Source organism: Stegodyphus dumicola, chromosome 2, assembly GCF_044657685.1.
Source record: "Stegodyphus dumicola isolate Sdum_Otavi_A_Nest chromosome 2, ASM4465768v1".
In the NCBI taxonomy this organism is placed as follows: Eukaryota; Metazoa; Arthropoda; class Arachnida; order Araneae; family Eresidae; genus Stegodyphus; species Stegodyphus dumicola.
In genome coordinates this window covers 211747534-211761347 of record NC_140769.1, presented here as the reverse complement: position 1 = coordinate 211761347, position 13814 = coordinate 211747534, and positions in this window count along the sequence as shown.

Genomic DNA, 13814 nt, shown 5'->3' with positions numbered 1-13814 from the left:
TTTAAAAATATATTGTTCATGAAGAACTGCCAATACAACTTTATGAAATGACTTAATTAAATAATAACGTTTAATAGTTAAGTAAATAAATTTAAAATTCTCTTAAAATAAAAATTAAATACTGCGTAGTACTCCCATACGTATCATTAATTTTCTACTTCCTTTCAACTTTTCAATGCAAGAGTTCCTTCTTGGATTTTTAGCAAAAAATTATTAATGAAAGGAAATATATGAAATATAGAGGTAAAAATATTCCTCATTCTTACTCGCACCTATAATTCATTACTCGAATACGCACCAGCACCTTTTAAATGTAGAAAAGATATATCTGCAGAATAATCGTCATGCGATTATTTTATTTACTCTCTTTTATAGGAATATATTTTCCACGACGATATTTTTAAACTGCGAAGTTTTGGAACCTCTTTCTGTTCTTCGTCGATGTTTTGTACCACGATTGTTTTCTTCGATGATGTTTTAGACTTACGATATGTTTTCCTGCCTTCTTTTCTCCCACATGTTTTCTACAACGAAGTTTCCCTCTTACGTTGTTTTCTCCGCTACGTTTTCGTCCGCGATGTCTTCGTCGGACCTCCTAGAATTCACTCGCAAGCAAGCGAAATAATCGTTCCATTTAGACTCTTGTCCTTCGACAAAATAATACCTGGCCCATTATGGATTAATGCAAATGTACAGAGACGTATAAGATTATGGGGTTCATTTAAAAATGACTTTTCAGTCCACTTTCATATTAGTTTGATTACCATTAAAAACGAACATGAGAAAGGTGTCTAAAAATTTGCGTCTTATACTTAGGAATTTTTGAATAAGATTACAATCAATTTTTTTTTCTTATGGTTGGCACTTGCCTATGTCGGCATCGTCCTGCCCTAAGGCCAGATCGGTAGTCTCTTTATCATGGAGGCGCCTAGTAGGCGGGACATCATTGCCTCCTATGAAGGGACAGACAATTTTACATCCATGCCTTCTCCGGGATTCGAACCTGAGCCCTACGGTATCGCACTCAGGTTTCCCTAACCACCATAACGCTAAAAAAAGGCTTGCAGCTACAGATTTGATTTTATTCATGATTTATCATTATAGTCGTTAGAATATTTTATTCTCACAATTAAATATTGTTTTTTTTTTTTTTTTTTTTTTTTAGCTTGTACAACGATGATTCAAATTTTAGTGTTTTTCCAGCATCAAAGCGGTTGCGCACATTGATTACAGACATGTTGTTTAAAAAAATAAAATTTACGAAAAAAAAATGCAGATCAATTTTTTAACAGTGGGAATCAATTTTTCGTAACTATTTCAGTAGTGTCAGTTAATTCAGACTTGTAGAGATTAATATTCAAATATTAAAACTGAGACTCGGTCTTTCAGAAAGCCTCACAAGTACTTTCTCTCTTTCCATAACAATGTATGTTATTGTCGTTATGATTGATCAATACCAGTATTGATCACCGATAATTTTTAAGAAAATCTGTGATAACGCTTTACCGACTTTTAAACAAAGGAATGAAGCTTATACAGGGTGAGCTGTCAAGTACTTCAGAAACTGTGTTCTTAAACGTTTAAAAATATTTCATATCTTTTAATGAAATACATCTGACACTGAAGCATGTCTCCATTCGATGATGCCACCGATGCTTGAAATTATATTCACAGTTTCAGCATGTTTATAATAAAAATTGTAACCAATGTGCTACTCACTAGTTTTCTCATATACTCCTGCGCTTTATGTACTTTAAAATTACAAACGGCTACAACTGTGTCTCTGTTCACCTTGTTTATTTAATCAAACTACTTTGTCTTTAACTGACAGAGTGTTGGCTTTATAGTAATATATACTTATCACACTTCTGCTGCTTTGTTTTGTGTTTAAAATGTTTCTTCAGTTTTATTTGGACCGTAAACGCTTCAAGAAAGTAATTCAGAAATCTGATTTAGAATGTGCGTGTTGATGATTGACTGATTCAGATTCTTGATTATTTTCTGATTAGATCTCATTTGCGTCTGCAAAAAGTGCCAATAATTAGGTAATAAATCTATGCAGACTTTTCGTCAGAACTCGTTGGTATGCAAGTAAATAAAATGCTTACACAAATGAATAAAATACTCCTCATATTACCATTTCGACGTTTCATATACAGATAATTTGACTAAAACCTGATAAAATTTATATTTTCTCTCTCATTGTAATGTTTCTTTATACTTTTATAAACGTTCTTCCAAATAAATGTTTCCACAAAATTATTACAATAGGTTCTCAAGCATTACCCTCTTAACCTTCTAAAACCGGGCCGAAATTCTCATATTATAGCTTTCAGACCAGCGCAATCCGAAACAGTTTTGCCCCCTCTTTGACATTTTCCTAATGAGAAAAGTCGTCAGTTCCCCTCCATGGATGAAGTAAAATTTACATGTTTGTCGGACGCCTACGTCCCATAGTAGAGGAGTTGCTAGATTTGCAATTTTTTCGATGATTATTTTGCTTTCATATTTAAGTGAAAGCAAAATTCTAAATAAATAGTGCATAAATAAATGTGCAGTACTGGATGCATATCCAGTGCACACTTTATTTAGAACAAAATGTATGCAATGTTTATATTTCATTCACTATTTCTAATCAATCTCGTAAATAATTTGTGAATTTTTTAACTTTGTTTTCACTCTTCATTTATATTCGCGTATTTTCGTATTAGAAATTAGCAAGCGAGAACAAAATTTAACAAAATATAGTAAATACAGACTAGATCTGTAAGTCTGCAGGCCGGAATGCGATTTTTAATAACATATTTTCATTAATAAAATAATGGTAATGACTAATTTAATGAAATAATAATAATAATATTTATTACCATTAGATGATTAGAATGAGATTCAATACAAATAGATTTTGAGATGAACTTACAGCAATAATAAAGCTTTACATAACAATAACAGAGATTTAAATCTGCTTTTTTCGATAATTTTGTTATTATAATATAAAAATCAAAATCCGAGATACATTGGTTGCGTTTAATAATTAATTTTAACAAATATTACATTGGACTATCAGGCAAAGAAGGTATATCTTTAACGAGAATTTTTCTTTGTAAAATTGGCTTTTGTTTATGTTAGCCGAGAAAAAAATTCGTGACTTATACATGCAATCATCAAAAGAATTTTGAGAACAGTTTTAAATGTTCATGAAAAATTAATTATACGTCAATTTCTTTCCATAGGTAGAAATTTCGTCTAAAACTATCGTTATATCCAAAAGTTGAAGTCTATTTCATTTTCAACGAATATTCTATTTGCACATAATATATTTTCCAATTTATTTTAGAAAGAGTAATCTTTCACGTTTTCAAAAGAATAAGGAAATATTGGGTGTTGATACCATGTAGTAAATTTGTTTTTTATATTTCTTCCAGTAATGAAAACGATTACCCTGCAATATTTTCAAAGCAAAATTAAGAAAACCGTTTACGCCAAATTGTGCATAAAGTATCTTCTCGTGTATATTTTTATTTAAAGTGTGGAATTTTCTCTTTGAAAATATCAAAAATCATGAAGAGCAAAATTAATTCATGAGAAATAACTTTGAAATGCAATAATTCCATTGTAATATGACATAGTGGATAAAAGTGCAATACAGTTTATTTATTCACAAATAATCCCCCTCATATGCGTAATTTATGTACTGTCGATTGAGAAATATAGGTTAGTAAATTAAACCGGTTAATTCAATACTTTTCCTTTATCAATATTTTTACCTGCTCTTCAGTAAAGCGGTAAAGGTGGCTGAACACTTATAGCTCGCTTGGATTTGAATCCCGGATAAATAGTTGGAGTCATGGTTTTTGTGTAACGTAAATGCAAGCCAGCTTCTCTTAGAAAGTCCTCCGCGAAGACATAACTCCCCTTATACAGGTAATCGTTGGGTGCTTTGATGTAATTCAGTAAGCGAACAAATTAATCCAATCAATACCGAAGAACGGGTTGATTACATGTGGAGTTTTCCACCAGGAATGTAAATGCGAGCAATTTTCTCTTAAAAAGGTTTACACGAAAGCATCCATTCCCTTAAGCAGATAGCGTTCGCGTGCTTTTCCGTAATCCAATCCTAATTTTCATACATTTAGTAGTAAGTTGACATACACCTTATTACAGACAAAATAACAACTTTTTTAAGATATTTTTTTATCAACTTGTCTGAATTCTCTCTATCTTTTGAAGAGTATAAGAATTTCAGCAAATAAAACTGGCCAAAATTTTATAACATTTAACTGATGTTTTGATTCAGTTTAGAAGTAACGTGAGCTTTACTGATATTTAAATATTTTTTGGCAGATCTCATCCTAAAAGAGGGTGTAAAGATAAATTGATTTTATTTAATTTACAATCAATGAAAATCATTGAAAGCAATCACTGAATGAATGAAAATCAGAAAAACTATTATGCATACAATTGTCTCTTATTTATCTCCTGATAAATCAGACAAAATTGCCTGCATAATAGAAGCACTTTGAAAGAGTTGACAGTTCTTAAGGGTTTTATGCACTCCACAAAACAATGTCAAAATAAAATCTTATTATTCATAAGTATGAAAAGGAAGTAAACGAGTAAACGATAAAAACGGTTTTACCTATTTTCTAGAAGGGCATTAAATCTAAAATATTAATCTATTCTTATTTGTTATGATTAAAGAACATTAAATATGGTAAGCTTAAAGAGCGTGCAAAATCGCTGACGTTTTAATCATAGCAAAAGTCAGTACTAAAAAAAATAGCATTAAAATTATGAGACAGATTGAGAAAGAGATGGCCTCTATTTAATTTTCAAGTATATTGGCGCGAGACGAAACCTGCGGTTTTTGCCAAAATGTAGCTAAACTGATAAGAAGAGGGAAATAATGCGTAGCCAGCGGCTACTCTGAGCAGCGACAATGGACCACCCAAAGATCTACAGATAGGCGATTCTCTAAAATGGGGAGGCCATGGATGGTACGACAGTTGTACCGATGCCGGCGTCTGAGAAAGTCATTCTCCTTGTACAACTGCTGTACCAGCCGGCTTCGAGAGGTTAATCGCATTTACGTTTACTCGGCTGGAGAACTCATTAAAGGACTTCTTACCACAATGCCCACAGTTGGATAATCTTCGGTTTCTGGCAAGTACTATCTTAGCTATTAAAAGGCAGCAGACCAACAATAAAGTGCTATTCACATTCAATGTTCGCATGTTTAGCTATTGTCTATTTTGCCTTTCTGCTCACTTTTCGAATATTTGATTTTGAGTGAAACGATCGTTAAGATAGTAGGTGCTTTGAAATTTATAATCATTCATCCTTTGGTATTTAATTAGGAAAATTCTCATCGGAAGACTCAGTGTGAAAGTAATTCAGCGAACAGGGAAGTACTGCTATATGCGGTAGAATTACATTTGCATAAAGGTATAAAACCGGCCCTTTAAAAGAGCTTCAACGTTTTCATATGAACGTGTATTTCTGTTGAAATTCAACTAGTTGCATAAGCACAAATCTTCATAATTTATTTTGAGATGGTGGAAAAACAGTGCTGACGTGTTATCAAGCTAAAAAAAAAAAAAAAAAAAGGAGGACTGTGCTATATCTCCCGTTCTACTGGGCCGATTGACAAAACTCAAACTGCGTTTTTCATGTCTCGAAAGCGCGACTTAGGAATATATTAGATTTATACATAGCACTATTCTAACGTAGGAATCTAACATAGGCATGTGTTGAAATCTTACTCCAGCTTTGGATTAGCGTGAAACGTGATTGTTTACAAGCTCTTTTGCGATTTCTAAATTTCTTTTGACTTTTTTGAAGGTGTTTTTATTATAACATTGCAGTTTTTGTTTAGTATTTTTATCACCTGATAATTATGGAAAATTGTGAGGAAGATGTAAAAAATAAAAGATCTTATATTCATCGACCAAAGAAAAGAAAGTTCCAGGGAAATCAGCATAATGATACAATGAATAAGAAGTGTGGTGTCAGTTCTTCGTTTAAAAAATTAAATAGTGACACTGTTTTGCCACCAAGAGATAAAGATAACTTTAGAGCCTAATTTTAGTGGTTATAGACTATTTCATTTGGATATCCTATTTCAATGTATTGAAAATAATTTATGTTGTAAAATTTGTAATGTTCATTTAAGTGAACTATTTCATCATGGTTTAAGCTCAAAATTTGAGTTACTATGCTCAAAGTGTTCATGTAAAAGAACTTTCAGAAACTCTAATATGATGGGTGTCCGAAAAAATATATCAGAGCTAAACAGAAGATTTACGTATGCAATGCGAACTCTTGGTCAAGGGAAAGCTGCTATGCAGTAAATACCCCAGGAATTCATATCCGGAATGGGGTCCTTGAGTTTAGAAGTTGGAATTTTATTGATGGGAGAGTAAACAACCCGAAAGTTAAATTTCTGCAAAATATGTGCAACTTTATAGCTAATTGATGGAAAGAAGGGAATAACAACAGAATTTTTATAATCTCCTAAAATAAGAGTGTGGCTTTTAGTGTGTTGAGATGAGAATTTTTTAACTGCTTGATTAATAATGTTAGGTGAAAAGCCCCTGTCAATAGCTATTGCTTTTAAATAATTTAGTTCTTCATCAAGGGCTAGTTTGGAGGAGCAAACTTGAAGAGCACGGAAAACATAGGAATAAAATGAAGCTAACTTTTGTTTAGTCGGATGACATGATTTAAAGTGTGGTGGAAGGCAAACCGATGAAGGTTTACGGTAAACTGTAGTACTGAAGTTGGATGTGTTGCGTGTGACCAGAATGTCGAGAAGTTCAAAAGTGAACTGAATAGCAGGATCAATAGAATTCATTGTTGAAAGAACTCTATTTAAATCATCTTTATTACCTTCAAACAGGGTAAAAGTATCGTCTACGTAGCGGAACCATGCCGGGAAGTTTAAAGTTTCAAACAATTTTGATTCATAATAATGCATGTAGATATCAGCCAGGATGGGACTGAGGGGGCTTCCCATGGCTAATCCCTCAGTTTGCTTGTAATATTTATTTTGGAAAACAAAATGTGTTTGTTTCAAACAGAGTTGAGTGAGAGAAATTAGCTCATCAATTTCGATGCAAGAGAAATGAAATTCGCGAAGTCTGGTTTCTAGACATCTTAATGCACCCTCCACTGGGACATTGGTGAATAATGATTTTACATCAAAAGAAACCATGAGTAAATTACGAGGAGAAATGTTTTTAACCTTTTTTACAAACTCTATTGAATTTTTTATGGTGTAAATGTTATTGTCTAATAGAGTGGAAAATCTAGAAACTAAATATTTAGCTAATGGATACGAGGCAGTACCTAAATTTGATACAATAGGGCGGAAAGGAATACCACTTTTATGAATTTTGGGAAGAACATATAATCTGGCACAATTCGCAACAGATGGGATAAGCGAATGTTTTAAGTTGCTTGAAATGATTTGCGAAGATTTGATCGCAGTTTTTATTTTGGATAAGTCCGAAGGTGAAGGATCTTTAGGGATCGGATTAGCTTAATTTAGCTAAGCTTAATTTTGTTGAATATATGCTTTTTTTTTCTTTTCAATATTCTTTAACACGAAAAAATATTTCAGTCCCCTCAGTTTTGTGTTAAATGACTTTCACTGTATATCTCTTGCACATAAATCCCTTTCTTACATAAAATATAACTGTAAGTATAGAATAACTAAATAAATTGTAAAGGAAGTTTAATTAGCAACTATGAAATCTTAAAAAAGTACATAGTATGAAATTTATAATGGCAAACATTAAAAATAGATGAAAGTAAATAAAATTTAAATTATAGAATATACTTTATAAAATTAATAATAAGTGGTTAAAATATATTTTTTAATTACTTAAAACATAGAAGTTATTTGGCAGAGATTGTTGGATATGAAATTACTACTTCAAATTTTCAGATTACTATTGTTCATATTTAAAGTCTCAACTTGCAGTCTTAATCCACATAACAACCATTGTAAAAATCACCCGTTATCATATTCCAAAGATCAGCAGCATACATTTTTTTCAAAATCGTGCATAATATTAAATATTGGCTTTTGATAGTCAAGTTGATACAAATAAGATGAACTGTTTTTATGATTTTAGACTAAGTTTATTCTTCCATTCACTTATTACAATATTTCATTTTTTATATGCTCGGCTATCCAAAATTTCAAGAGCTTTCCGGATATTTTTTTTGTCGAGTTTTTACTATACATACATTTCAGCATTTACATCGTCAAAATTACACAGACACATACTTGAAGTGAATTTACTTTTACAGCTAAACACAGGAACTGGAAAACAAAAAGTACTTATTCGGAGATTGTATTTCTTTTTCGTTCATGAAAATCAAAGTTCATTACACAAACATGCATTCACACTGCACAAGCATGTATGGAAATTCTTAATACATTTAGTAAATAAATCAGAAAATATTTTAATGTATAACAAATGAATAGTAAGTAACTAAGCTTTTAGTTAGTAGTTAGCTTTTAGAACTAGTTAAACTTTTATAAAACAGAGCATAATAACACAGTTACAAAGATATTTAATGTTATAAAGTTAGGTAATTTAGTAAATTTCAGTTGTTCATCAAAGCAATGAATTATGAAGTTCCTTGTGTATCTTTATAAATGAACTTTATTGCTGTTTTAAGCAACTTGAACAGCAATAAACTGTTCAAGTTATTTTAATAATTTTGAAATATATACACTAAAAGAAACAATAAAATGTATTAATCTATTTGTCAAACTTGATTTTGGCACGAAAGTCTGCAGAATGCTTCGTAGTTTTTAAGCACATAGAGGCACTGCAATTCTTATTCCTTGATCTGAAGTTTTCTGCAATTTTTTTTTTTTTTTATTTAAATTGCTGTATTGGCACACATATAATTTTTGTATAGTGGCTTCAGATGTGGATAAGTTTTTCAAACACTTTCGTTTATTTTACTGGCGTCGCTGAATTTTGCGATGAAATGCAGCACATTTATTGCCGAGTATCACCTTCCAGACTTTTCATACTGTTAATGTATACATCAGCAGTGAATTATTCTCCTCTTTCCTCAAATACACTACGGCGTTAAACAATAACCATTCACTAAAGATTTTGCGTAAATTTCCACTCATAATAATTTAAATTGCGAAAATCTCACAATTAGCACCTAAACACACTATTCAGGAGCACAATTCTTTCGAAAGCGCACCGTAGTAGTCAAAAGTGGGGTAGGCGTCTTGCCAAACTAGTCGATATTTCCGTGACGTCAAAAATTTGAAAAGTGGGGTAGGGTTTGGAAATACGCGTCTCCTTCCCTATGAGTATTAAGATATAGGTACTTTCGCCTCAGACGAAAGAAAAAAAAGTTCTGGGACTTGTATATATTATTTTCCATTTTTACTGTACGATACTGTGTCAAATCTACGATAATGTGTAAAAGATATGCCAAAATTATTAGTTGCTATTATAGCTTATCCAACGAAAACTTCATCTGTGGCCGATATATGGCGTTGTAGTGACCCAGTTATTGCATGAGAAATAATTATTTTTTATTTCATATATTTGTTCATGTGTTTAATTATTTTATAAAATTAACTTTAATATTTTGTTAATATTCATATTTATATTTAAATTTCTTTATGCTGAATGGCAACTAGTTCTAGTTCTGATTCATGATTGCTAGGTTTTGGTTTCAAAACGTTGCTCGTAGCGTCGCATTTCGATAGCTGGAAAATAAAATGCAATAACTTAGCTATTTGTTTATAATTCATGCTGTTACTAGTCATAAATTAATTTTAAACATTAGTAGCCAAGGCTACATCGTGGTGACCCTGATTAATTTTCGAAATGTCAACAAATGACTCTTCTGAAACTGCTATGAAAGATACGATACAGTCACCGGAGCTTCATAAGGTGAGTGTGAAAATACCTCCTTTTTGGATTGATAAACCGGAAATATGGTTTTTTCAAGTTGAAGCTCAGTTCAAACTTAGAAATATCGTTTCAGAAGAAACGAAATTTAATTATTTAGTTTCACAGCTTGAACCTAAGTTCGTCGAAAATATTTGGGACATTGTAACGAACGATAGTGCCACAAAATATTCGGATGCTAAAATTAGGTTATTACATTTATTCAAAGAAAGTGAAAATGTACGGATTAAACGTTTGATTACTGGTATCGAACTTGGAGACATGAAACCAAGCCAACGTTTGCAGAAGTTGAGATCAGTTGCTACTACAGATGTGTCTGAAAATCTAATCAAAACATTATGGCTGGAGAAGCTACCTGACTCCATAAAAATATATTATTAGTTAGTGATGAAGATGTAACCAAGTTAGCGTCTATGGCAGATAAAATTAGTGATATGAATCGGAAACCAGAAGTATTTAGTACTAATGCTCCTTCTGTTCCCGCAAATGATTTGTTGCAAAGAATTACCTTTCTTGAACAAAAAATTGATCAAGTAACCATTCGCTCAAGACGAAGGGACTCGGATTTACGTAATTCACGTTCACGATCTCGAAGCCAACCTCGTAAACGATATGACCCTACTGGCAAATTTTGTTTTTATCACTTTCGTTTTGGAGCAAAATTCATTCTAGAGAAATGCAAGCCTCCGTGTGCTTGGGTAAAAAACGATTTCAAAAACCAGGAAAACTCGAATCTGCAGTAGGTTCAGCGGCAAACGCTGCTGCAGAAAATATGAAGGATTGTCGCAAATTTCGTTTATTCGTTCGTGACCGAAGATCAAATTTGCACTTTCTTATTGATAGCGGAGCTGACGTAAGCATAATTCCTGCTACTTCACAGAATAAATGTAAAACTGAATATAAACTGTATGCAGCTAATGGCACAGATATTTCCACTTATGGCATAAAAACGCTAACTCTTGATTTGGGATTACGTCGTGATTTTCAGTTTCCATTCATAATTGCTGATGTCACAAAAGGTATTTTAGGAGCTGACTTTCTTCACAAATATAAATTGCTTGTCGATATAAATAAGAAAAAATTAATTGATGGCGTAACACAGCTTTGTGTCCAGTGTGATGTCGCTGCTATTTCCAGTGATTACTCAGTAACCACATTAAATAAATCCATAAAAATTTTCGATTTACTGTCGAAATATCCCAAAATTTCTAAACCTAACCTTTTTCCTACACAAATTAAACATGGTGTTACACATTTTATTTCGACTGTTGGTCAACCCGTTTATTCAAAGGCACGACAGCTCGATCCAAAACGCTTAGCTATAGCTAAAGAGGAATTTAAATTTATGCTTGACAATGGAATAATTCGTCCATCAAACTCCCAGTGGTCAAGCCCCTTGCACCTTGTTACGAAAAAGGATGGTTCATATCGTCCTTGCGGAGACTACCGACGATTGAATGCGCAGACGATACCTGATCGATACCCAATTCCTCGCATTGAAGATTTTCATCATATTTTAAGAGGTACAAATATTTTTTCTAAAATTGATTTATTCAAAGCTTATTTTCAAATTCCCATTGCAGAAGAAGACAAATGTAAAACGGCTATCATCACTCCTTTCGGTTTATACGAATTTAATGTAATGAGTTTCGGTTTAAAAAATGCTCCTGCAACGTTCCAAAGATTTATTCACGAAGTCTTTAGAGGATTAGAATTCGTTTTTCCCTATTTAGACGATATACTCATTGCATCCAGTACCCATGAAGAACACGAAAATCACCTTAAATTAGTTTTCGAAAGATTACATACATTTGGGTTAAGAATTAATGTTTCAAAATCTGTCTTTGCTGTTCCCCAAATCGAGTTTCTAGGCTACCTAATTACACCTAAGGGTTCCCGTCCTTTGCCAGAAAGAGTTCAAGCTATTACTAACTACAAACGACCAGAAACAATTCATGAACTTAGAACCTTTCTTGGAATACTTAACTTTTATCGTCGTTATATAAAGGATGCAGCGAAGAATCAAGCATTGTTACATGCGTATCTCAAGGGAGCTAAAAAGAGGGACAAACGTAAAATCGAATGGACTGAAGAAGCTGAAAAACAGTTTGAAACGTGCAAGAATGACCTGGTGAACACGGCACTGTTGTCTTTTCCCAATTCTGAATTACCTCTGGCGTTATTTACAGATGCTTCAGATACGGCGATTGGCTCAGTGTTGCAACAATATGAAAAAAAAATTAAGTGATACTCAGCAAAAATATAGCACCTATGATAGAGAACTATTAAGCATATATCTTTCAGTTAGACACTTTAAGCATTATCTAGAAGGAAGAGTATTTACAATTTATACAGATCACAAGCCCTTAATATTCGCCTTTCGTCAAAAACTTGACAAAGCAACACCTAGACATGCTCGCCAACTTCAATACATCTCCCAGGTTTCGACTGATATCAAATATTTAAAAGGTGAGAATAATATTGTGGCGGATACGTTATCTAGAGTTAATGAAATTTCATCGATAGATTATGATAAAATAGCTGATGAACAAACTCAAGATGAAGAACTGAAGAGTTTGCAAACCACTACTTCCTTGAATTTCAAGCAATGTTCTCTACCATCGGGGAAATATTTGTGGTGTGATACATCAACTAAACATGTTCGGCCGTATATTCCTCAGGCTTTCAGAAAACACGTCTTTCAAAGAATTCATGGTTTATCACATCCAGGAATAAAATCGACTATGAAATTAATGACATCAAAATTCATTTGGCCTAACATAAAAAAAGATGTACAGTTGTGGACAAGAACCTGCATTCATTGCCAAAAAGCTAAAATCAATCGGCACACCAAAACAAAATTAGGTGAGTTTGAAGTATCACCAGGAAGATTTTCTGTCATCCATATCGATCTCATAGGACCACTTCCACCATCTAAAGGGAATATTTATTGTCTTACTTGCATAGATAGATTTTCGAATTGGATGGAAGCAATTCCTTTAGAAAATATTTCTGCTGAGAACGTCGCAAGAACCTTTTATAGCAACTGGATTGCGCGTTTCGGAACGCCAAGTAAACTCATTAGTGATCGTGGATCCCAATTTAAAAGTGATACATTACGAGCTTTGTCCAAAATCTGTGGCATCAATTTACAACACACTACTGCCTACCACCCCTCGTGTAATGGCAATGTTGAGCGCCTTCATCGAACATTGAAAACAGCATTAAAAGCCCACAACAACATATCTTGGACGGACACGTTACCAACAGTACTTTAGGGTTTGTAAACTATTCAACAGCACTATTCAAGAAGATACCAATCATTCTATTGCGCAAGTAGTTTATGGCCAGAGTCTCAGACTTCCTGGCGAGTTTTTCAGCGAACCAAGTATCCAGACAGCATCGGAGACTTTTGCTAATAAACTCCAGAAACAGATGGAAGTTGTTGGACCGAGACTAATTCGTAAAAATTCATCTGAACAGATATTTGTCCATAAAGACTTAAAAACTTGTTCTCATGTGTTTCAGCGAATAGATCGGATAAAAAAAACCTTTGGAACCTCCTTATGAAGGACCATTTCCTGTTATTGATCGCAAGGACAAATATTTTACTATTAGCACAAAAGGAAAACATGTTAATGTATCCCTGGATCGCCTGAAACCAGCATATATTTTAGCTGAGGAAAATTCTCAGTTGATACAACCTGACTACAGTAATTTGCAGAGACCAGACTCAAATTCGGATGTGAATCAAAAACCTTCTCGCACAGGCAGAACTATACGTTTACCTGTTAGATTCAAGGACTGACTAAATTATTTTGATAGTGGTTAACACTGCAATACTAGTTACTACCT